The following is a 9970-nucleotide window of genomic DNA, read 5'->3' as shown; positions in this document are numbered from 1 at the left end:
CACCTCCCATGACAGGAACCTACTACTTCTCTTGACACACCTCTGTGCTGGAATGGGTGGGGGAAGGTGGTGAAGCAGTTGGTACAGGAGCCAGCTCTTCTGGCATTAGGCTAGTGAAGACTTCCCCCCTCTCTCTGGGCTGTCAAGTGATGGCTCAGATCCAATCTGCAAGAAGGCTGGAGTGTAACTGAAAGTCTGGCTCTTAATAGTTATGAATTAATGTATCAAACTGGGTGACAATCCTGCTCCCATTTAAAGCAACTAAATAAGTCTATAATGGTGTTTCTCAAACCATACATAACTATAGTTGTTGCTGGGCCCTATAGACTGGGAATTCAGCTTTCAAAAAAATGCCAGACCTCAGCTCCTGCTGACGTTGAGCTTGTCTCTTCCTGGAATTCAGATTTTTTTTCCCTCTGGCTTTAACTACTTCCCTAAATTTTCCTGGACCATGCATCACACTTATACCTATCTCAGGAAAATACTTCACATGGATGACATACAACTGTCTTTTTATGGTGCATATAGGAAAAGGACACACAGAGATGTTAGGTAACAATGTCACGCTGTGTATGGGAGCCTTCAATTGCCCTACTTGTCTGTTCACATCTGAGTTGGCTTTGGGAACAGGTATTGCCAAAAAGCTAACCACTTAATCAAGGAGCTAAGGTCTGAGGTGCTTTACCTTTCTGAAAGTGTGAGCACAGCTGCACATCTAATATATATGTGTAATTCTTGCAGTTCCACATAAATGACCAGATATGTGGCACCTGCATGTGCAGTTTGCAGTTTTGCCTGAAATCATGACAATTATGTGCATGCAGTTCTAGAAATCTGGGCCTTAGATGATAACATTTTACCTAGGTTTGGTCACAAATAAGCCCTCTCATTTTTCTTTGACTCATGGCTATGTCAGTTGCAGTCAGACATTATTAGCTCATTTATGAATACAGTAATAGTGGCATGAGACCAATTAAGCAATACGTGCCAGGATTTGCTATTCTGGATTACACTGCCTGGGCCTCATCCTCAAATGGTATCAGAGGTGAAAGTAGTAATACATTCTTACCAGTATGGGGGCTGGGCCTCGGGAGAAAGGGCAGTGCTTAAACACTGTTGGGTCCCTACCAGCAGGGCTGACGATGGAGGTGGGGGAGAGAAGGGGCAGCAACATCAAAGTGCTGCCACGGCAAAGGACCCTCCATAAAGCACTGCCTTTTGCCTCCCCCGTTGGTGGCCCTTTAACGTGGACTGCATATGGGCCGGTACTGGCTTCTTCCCGGTACACTGTACCGGCCTGTACTGGCTCATTTTCACCCCTGGATGACATAAACTGGCATAGTTCCACTATGATCAACTAAGATCACTGATGTATATAGCTAAGGATCAGGTCCCTTTATGTAATACCCACCCAGCCTTTAGCAACTGATCTTTTTAGAAAACAGGTTCATCCAAAGATGTTTTCCATTTTCCCTACTCACATTGTCTAACACTTCATTTCCACAAGCTGCATGAACATAGTAGCCACAGACGCTGATTTATGAGACCACAGTAAAATGGTACCTTGATGGTCTAATCCAGTGCGCCTCAGCCTTCCCAGACTACAGGACCACTTTCAGAAGTCTCATTTGTCTTGCATTCCACCAAGTTTCACCTCACTTAAAAGCTACTTGCTTACAAAAATCGGTCATAAAAATACAAGTGTCACAGCCTCACTATTACCAAACAATTGTTGACTCTCATTTTTACCATATAATTTATATTGGAATATAAATATTGTTCTTACATTTCAGTGTATAGTATATAGAGCAGTATAAACAAATCATTGGCTGTATGAAATTTTAGTTGTACTGATTTCACTAGTGCTTTTTCGTAGCCTGTTGTAAAACTAGGCAAATATCTAGAAGACCTTTTGGTACCCCTAGGTTATGTACCTCTGGGTGAGAACCACTGGCTTAGTCTTTGAGTTTTCTTCTGAAAACAAACACTTTCTGCTCATCAGGAATAAATCCACATATTCCTACCATCCTACAGTCTTTGTAAGGCAATTGGTGTGGTAGCAAATTTCCTGGGTGTTTTTTGTTTTTAGCGTTTCACATTCCAAATGACTTAATGTCATTTTAGTAATTTGCATACTAGGTAGTCTCATGAGACACCCAGCTGGTTTTTAGGAGCGTCTCAAACTCTGAATCGGAATCAGATATGCTAAATCTATTTAGATTGCCATAGTGCAGTTTGGGATCGTCTAGATCTTTATCTTGTTTTTTAATAGGTGCACTGATCTTTCTGTGTATTATTGTGGGATGAGGGGAGGTATTGGCCTTAATCTTCACAATGGTTTCAGTATTTTGATATAATTTGAATGTTTTCTCAGCCAAAACAAATCAATTACCTGTGAATGGAAGTACCCCATTCACAAGCTTTGCAGCTACTGTCTTATCTTCTGGATACCCAGGCCCAAGTAGAAACCAACTCCAAATCTTCACATTGTCTTTCTAGTCCCATTTTATCTGTATCTGCTTGTCCAACTTGCTCTTCCAAAAGCTATGCACTTGGCAGTCTGACAGCTTTAGAGTAGCTAGAATGAATTTCGGGTGATGCTCAGCCATGATGCTGAAAGGCTTGAGATGGGAAGATCTTCATTTTAGTTTGAGAAGGGCCAGACAGCAATGGAATTCAGACTAGGTTTTTAGTGGTTGGTTGGTGGTTGTTTTTGTTTTTTTTTTGAATAAGCTTGATCAAAAAGAGACTTGATCATGGAATACTGAGTGGATGGTAAATGTTCTTGAGAGTGCAGGTTTCTCAGAACTCCCACTACTTGTGAATCAGTGGAGAAAATATATGTATATCAACTTTGAAGCTGTCCTGACCCCATACATTTGCTCCTGAATATTAGATATGAGGAACATGGGGGAAAAATCATTTGTGGATAATATTCCCCAAAGCCAATGTAATTGATACATAGTCTACTGTTTGAGCACTAGGGGTTGGCTACACTGGAGAGTTGCAGCCCTGGTGGTGGCTTTAGAGCACTGCAACTCACTCACTGTCCACACTTGCAAGGTACATACAGCGCTATATCTCCCTGGCACTAGTCTGTGAACAGGCAATATCAACCCTGAACTCTTCTGCTTTTCTCCATTTCATATATAGTCATCCAATAACCACCTAGCTCTTACATAGCACTTTGCAGCCATAGATCTCAAAATGACTTATGAGAGAGATCAGTATTGATATCCCCATTTCACTGATAGATAAATTGAGGCACAGGGTGGGAAAGTGACTTGCCCAAGGTCACTCAGCAAATCTGTAGCAAAGCCAGGACTTGAACCCACAGCTCCTAATTTCCTGCACAGTACCTTATCTAGTAGGCTACATGGCCTGCCTCCCTGAGCCTTCTATATAATGCCATAGAACAGCCAATGTAGTGAATACAATCAATTTTCTCAGTCTTGATACAATATTTGTTCTGCAATGATGTGAGCGATTTGGAAAGTTTAAAATGCACTTTGTTCAAGCTTTAGATGGAGTAAGTTGTCTTTTTCTTCCAGATGGGGACAAGGCAGTAGAAGGTTGTTTACATTTACACCCTACATGATTTTTCACTTTCAGTATTACCAGATGCGGAAGGAGAAGAGGGACTCTTCTATGAGATAGCTGGGAGAGGGAAATTGTGTAACAACTGCTCAGATGAGCATTAGTCACCAAGGAAAACAAGCTAATTCTCTAATCAAATCCAGTCAAAATTTCTATCATTGCATTAGAAAAAAGTAAATTTAGTTGGGGGAGAGCCAGCAAACAATTGAACAATGCAAATGTAATATTTTGCTTAGCTTTTAGGGGAAGAACTAAATTCAAATTAGCAGAGAGAAAGAGCTCTGTACCTTCCCTCATGGTCCAGCCACACAATGGCCTTCCCACAGAGCACGGTAAGAAAAGGCAAATTAAATACAGCTGATAAAGAAATCTGTTTAGGACAACCAGCATTTTGAAAACTTTGGATTGGACTGGAAAAATGTCTGCCTGGGGTGCTCAGGTGCTCCCTCACTAGGAGGAGAGGGGGCACATTTACAGTCAGCAAATGTTTGCTTTATAACTATACAAATACTTGAATATTACCTTATTACATGGGGTACTGGTATTATAAGTAAGAATACTATATGGAGCGTCCTACAACCATTTCATAAAGTCTAAGAACTAAACACATTTTTGTAACTCGACTATCTATTTTAATAATACTAACAAACACACAAGCCAGACTGGTTTCTAGCTAGGCATTTCACAGTGTTCAGTGAGGCCCAGTAGCCTTGGCATAAGCTGCCACCTAGTATACCAGTGTCACATCATTTAAAACTACGTTACACTGACAGTTTTCTGCATACATGTTATACTGCGTCTTTACTAAGGAAGCTTTTATGAGGCAATTTCTGGATCAAGTCACTAGGAACTTGTAGTATTTGTTATTTCATTAATGGATTTTCTAATGTTGTGATCCATGGACAAACTGAGTGTATAGAAGCATCTCAAATCTTAAGAGTAATGGAGATTCCAAATACATTTCAATTTTATTTGTTCACAGGCTTGAAAAAACAAAGTTGGGGAATTTTTCTAATTCTTTCTGACAATAAATAGAAATGCTTCCTAGTTCATTGAACACATTTGGTGGGTTTGAATTCCAGAAATTCAGATGTCCTCACAAAGTTAACCGCTATAACTGACCAGGTTTCCTGTTTAGAATTGTGGCTGGATGCCACTCTGACAAATACAACTGATGCATTAAAATGTGGTTTTTGCTTGAGCAAACCTGAAATGGCCAGAGATGTCAAGTTATTCTCATTGGCTGCACTTTGGAACCTGGGACCCTCATTATAAATGCAAAACACGGCCCTGATCTTGCAAGCAGACCAAGAGAACAGATTGCTGAGGTAAGTCTACGCTGGAATAAAAGACCCATGGCATGGTTGTGGCTGGCCTGGTTGAGTGAGGCTAAAAATTACTGTGTAGATATTTGGGCTCAAACTGGAGCCCAGGCTCAGGGACCCTGCCACCCCACAGAGCCTCACTGACTTCAATGGCTGAGTGATTTGCCCTAAAAATGTGGTGATTTTATAGTCAGTGTAACGTAATTAATCAATCAATCACTTTTCAGGTAGAGAAACTATTGGACATGTTCAAAGTGTATGTTTTCAAAGATATTTGCTTTAGAAATATCAGAAAGAAGAATAAAGATTTTATTGCAAGATTGGGGAGGGAAATGCTTTTCCCTGTGTCTTTTTATGTTGTGTCTCAGGCTGCTGCTGTTCATTCAAGTGATATAGTAAATATTTATATCATTAATAAATACTCTGCTTCAAACAGGCCCCGAGATATTTCTTCTTTGCATTAAAAATATGGTTCCTTGACACTTTTTTTTTAGTCAACATTGGTTTTATTACAAAGAAGGATGTTAATGTTCTGTATCTTATAAACAGTGTGGTTATCAGAACTGAAAATGCAATTCTTGAGAAATTATTTGTATAAATTCCTCTTGTTTCTGATCACAAAAAACAGAGAGTGACTCAGATTTGATACTCAAAATTATTCAGGGAGTAATTTTTACAAATAAACCTTGGTCAATGCATTGTGGGCATTTTATTGATAACTTCCATTGTCTGAAATTAGATATTCAACTATATTGGCTTGTACTGAATGTTGCACAGGTCACGTGGTCTGCTTCTTTCCCCCGATGGGATAACATTTGCAGAAAGTGAAATCTAAATTTTAAATGCAAGTATATCCACAAAATCTAAGAATCATCCAATGTTTTCTTAATATTCTGTTTGAATATTTATAGACTGTGAGCCCTAAACAGGTGTGAGCATAGATTAAACAAGCTTGTTTACACTTTTCTGTATTTTTTTCAGTATTACTTGTAATTTTCTTATTAATATAAGATTCAACTCTGTACATCTGACAATCTCTCTTTCTCATTTTGTTCTTTAGGAGAAAATTCCTTTACTCATGTTCTTCAAACATCAGCAACAACATAATTCAAAGTAACAGGAAAGACTCCAATCTTACCATGGATTTTATCTAAGTGTGTAAATTTTTGTAGGGTCAGTGCTTAATACATTGCGCTATAAGGATCATTTCACCTGCTGATCATTTAAATGCAGAATAAACAATTAACTGAGTCTCACAATGCCATTGATAGACAATCATTGTATCCACTTCACAGATGGATAAACTGAGGCCCAGAGAGTTATTTAACACAAAGCTAGAAATAGAGCTGCACGTACCGTTTTAAGTGCTAGCCCACACAGCTTCAGCATGTTCAGATTCTTTGCGATGAAATATTTACTAATGCATTTACATATAGAACATTGACTTTCCTAAGTTTTAACAATTCTGGTTTTCCCATTGTACAGCCCTGGGCGTGATAAGAAAGCAGGACTGAATGCCAAAGAATTGCCATCATACAAATTGCTACAGGCAGCACCCTCCTTCAGCATATACCTTAACTACTCAAATTACCTTATTTACTTTCCCTTACCCTTCCCACAAATCTGGTAGTAGTGTAACACTCCACCTACCAAGGCCCCAGTAAAGACAAAATGTATGACCAGATGTTTCGATTTTTGTAGGGACAGTCCCGATTTGGGGTCTTTTTCTTTATATAGGTTCCTATTACCCCCAAATCCCTGTCCTGATTTTTCACACTTGCTGTCTGGTCACCCTATGTATGACTCAGACCCAAAGTGAGAAACAAAACAATTATTCATACAAGAAATCTAGTACTGTGGGATTCCTTCCTTCTGTGTAAATATCTCTTTCTATAACCTTCGTTTCATAATTCTTTACTTCGAAGGTAAGTAACTTCCAACAGTAAAAGCTGTGGATTGCACGCAGACTGTTAGAAGGACTCATGGATTCCTGTCTTCTGCTTTTTATAAGTACAAAAGAGGGATGAGGTACAAGTGGAAAAGTGAAGCTAAATATTAGCAAAAGAAATGATAACATCTGGTTGCCGAGCTATGGAGACCGTCTACCCACGTTTGTTTCTCTGCCCAATGCCTTTGGGAGTAGGTGTTGCAGGGACAACGTCATGATAAAAGCAATAATTGACTTAAGCAGCAGAAGAACAAAGCTTGTCTACACAGGAAAGCTACAATGAAATACTCCAGGGTATGGCGTTAAAGAGGAATAGTTATTCCACAATGGCTTCCCATGTGAACACTTATTCTGCATCAGGAGTGCTATTTTGAGGTTTAGCTTAGTCCACAAAGGCGTGTTTAGTGCAGAATAAGAGAGTCCACCCAGGGAGCTCGTGTGGTATAGCTCTTGTGGGCATGTAGACACAGCTCTAGGCCAATACTGAGCATTTTTGGAAAACCATGACACACCCGAAAGTCCAGCACCTTCACATAAGTGCACATGTAATAAGGAGAGGAAGGGTAGTCCAGAGACTTAAGAGACATGGATTTGAGTCCCTACTCTGCCACAGACTTCCTGTGTGATCTTACGCAAATTATTTAGTCTCTCTACTTAAGTTCCCCATCTGTAGGATAAGGACACTTGCCCTACGTCACAGGGGTGTACTGAGGATAAATATATTAACGATTGTGAGGCACTCGGATAGTATGATAATGCAGGCCATATAAGTACCTAACATAGATAATAGGCATCAGAGCAGGTCTCAGTGACATGGTGCTAAGAAATGCCTGCAGTGTGGAGGTCTGGCCCACACTAGAGGACCCAGCATCGTTTCCATTGGAGAAGCTGCATTGGTATTAGCAAGAAATTTATTGCCAGAAAATCCTGATTTAGACACAGACTGCAAGAGTCTCTCTCATAAGACAATGATATTATTCTCTCTGAGATGATTCAAAGATTCTGCTGTGAATAGTTTCAGGGGAAAGCTCTTCATATCTTTGTTGTTATCTAAAAGGCATACTCATTTTTTCATCTGCTAGATAGATGGGGGATGGTTCCTGGCAGATGCTGAGTCCGCTTGCTTCTGTAGTAGAGGATGTTCAGCATCTCACACGATGAAGCCCTTATTCAGCAGTTACAGCCAGTTTTTAAAGGTATTTTTTAAGCATCTAAAGATGCAGATAGGTGCCTAGCACCTAACTACATCATTGATTAGGAAGGTGAAGCAGTATGGGCTGGAGCATATGAAGTGCCCAGAGGCCTTAGCCCTTATATCTCTCCTATAAGGGCTCTTAGCATTGCACATGCCTGGGGCCCAGTTTTGCTCCCACTGAAGGCAATGGTGAAACTTCCACTGATTTTTGTGAGGATGGGACTGTGTGCATAGATGCTAAGCTTTTTTTTTTTTATAAGTTAGTCAATTAGTTCTCTGGTTCAAAGTCTCCAAAGTGAGTGTGTGACTGTGTCTGTGTATAGGAGAGGCATCAGTGCAGACCTGGAGCTGGCACGTTGTTAATTTGAGGAGGTCTCTGTTGGGCACTTGCAGCCAGACTGTACCACATGCATCTGTGACGTTACTGACATAACCTGTGACTGTATAGATCATTGTTGCAACCACTGTTATATATTTTCGGCAAATATTGTACAAAGGTTGTTGCGTAAGGTGTCTATGGAAAGGTTATGATTTGCTGGTTATGATGATACTATCTGTGTATGTGTATCATTTTTGTAGCTGAAGTTATGAATATTGGCTATGTACTTGTCTATCAATGTGTTCTGATTCTAAGTAGACTCAGTGAAGCATTTGGTCAGCTTCTTGAGAATGGACTATTCTCAGTAAGTTCCCAGTCAAGAAACACTTAACTGACAATGGACTTTGGGAGACACCAACCCACATTTGAGCTTTTCTAACATGTAAACAATGGTGTTGACCTGCAAACTGAGTCATAGATGGACATGAGACTTGCCCATGTGACTCCAAGCTCCATCTTGCTGCTGTACTTTTCCACAGTAAGAACAAAGAAGTGTCCTTACACCTGGAAAAGCCTATATAAGGCGGAGGCCTCATCTCTATTTTGTCTTCAGTCCTGCTTGTTGCGGAACCTTGCTACAAACTGAAGCTCTGAACAAGGCATGGAATGACCCATCCCAGCTGTGGATATACTACAGAGACCTGATTTAAACCTGCAGTTTATTCTATCATGGCTACAAGCCTGAACCAAGAACTTAAGCATTACTGTATGTAATTGATTCCATTTAACCAATTTTAACTCTCATCTATATCTTTTTTTCCTTTTATGAATAAACCTTTAGATATTAGATTCTAAAGGATTGGCAACAGCATGATTTGTGGGTAAGATCTGACTTGTACATTGACCTGGGTCTGGGGCTTGGTCCTTTGAGATCAGAAGAACCTTTTTTCTTTTACTGGAGTACTGGTTTTCATAACCATTTATCCCCATAACAAGTGGCACTGTTGGGGATACTGGGAAACTGGAGTGTCTTAAGGGAATTACTTTTATGATTTATGATTAGCCAGTGGGGTAAAACCAGTGTCTTTCTCTGTTTGGCTGGTTTGGTGTGTCTTAAAGGTGGAGAAACCTCAGCCTTGGGCTGTGACTGCCCTGCTGTAAGCAATATGCCCTGAACTGATACTCTCTGAAGTGTCCCACCAAAGGCAGCATCATTACTGCATTCAAGGCATTTGCTGAGACTCAGCAGTAACAATACACAATCGCCATTCCACTGACCACCACCCACATGCAAGTTCAAAAATTTCCCTATTGTTTCTCAACTCCCTTCACATCAGATCCTTCAGCTTCCCCTCAGCATTTACACTGAATCTGAAAACCACCAATTTCACTGTAAATGAAGTCTGAAAAAAAGTGAAATATGCAATATTTGCAGAAGTGCATCCCTATGTACCAAGTTGGATGTTTTACTTCTGCATTTATGAAACTCACATGTAAGAAAAAGGAACAAAGAAACTTTTTGTATTTATGATTATTGGTCAGATACTCAGGAGCCTGTACAGTGCAATACAAATAAAAACAGTCAG

This window comes from Chelonoidis abingdonii, chromosome 14 (assembly GCF_003597395.2).
Source record: "Chelonoidis abingdonii isolate Lonesome George chromosome 14, CheloAbing_2.0, whole genome shotgun sequence".
NCBI classification, from domain to species: Eukaryota; Metazoa; Chordata; order Testudines; family Testudinidae; genus Chelonoidis; species Chelonoidis abingdonii.
Note: the sequence above shows the minus strand (reverse complement) of the source record.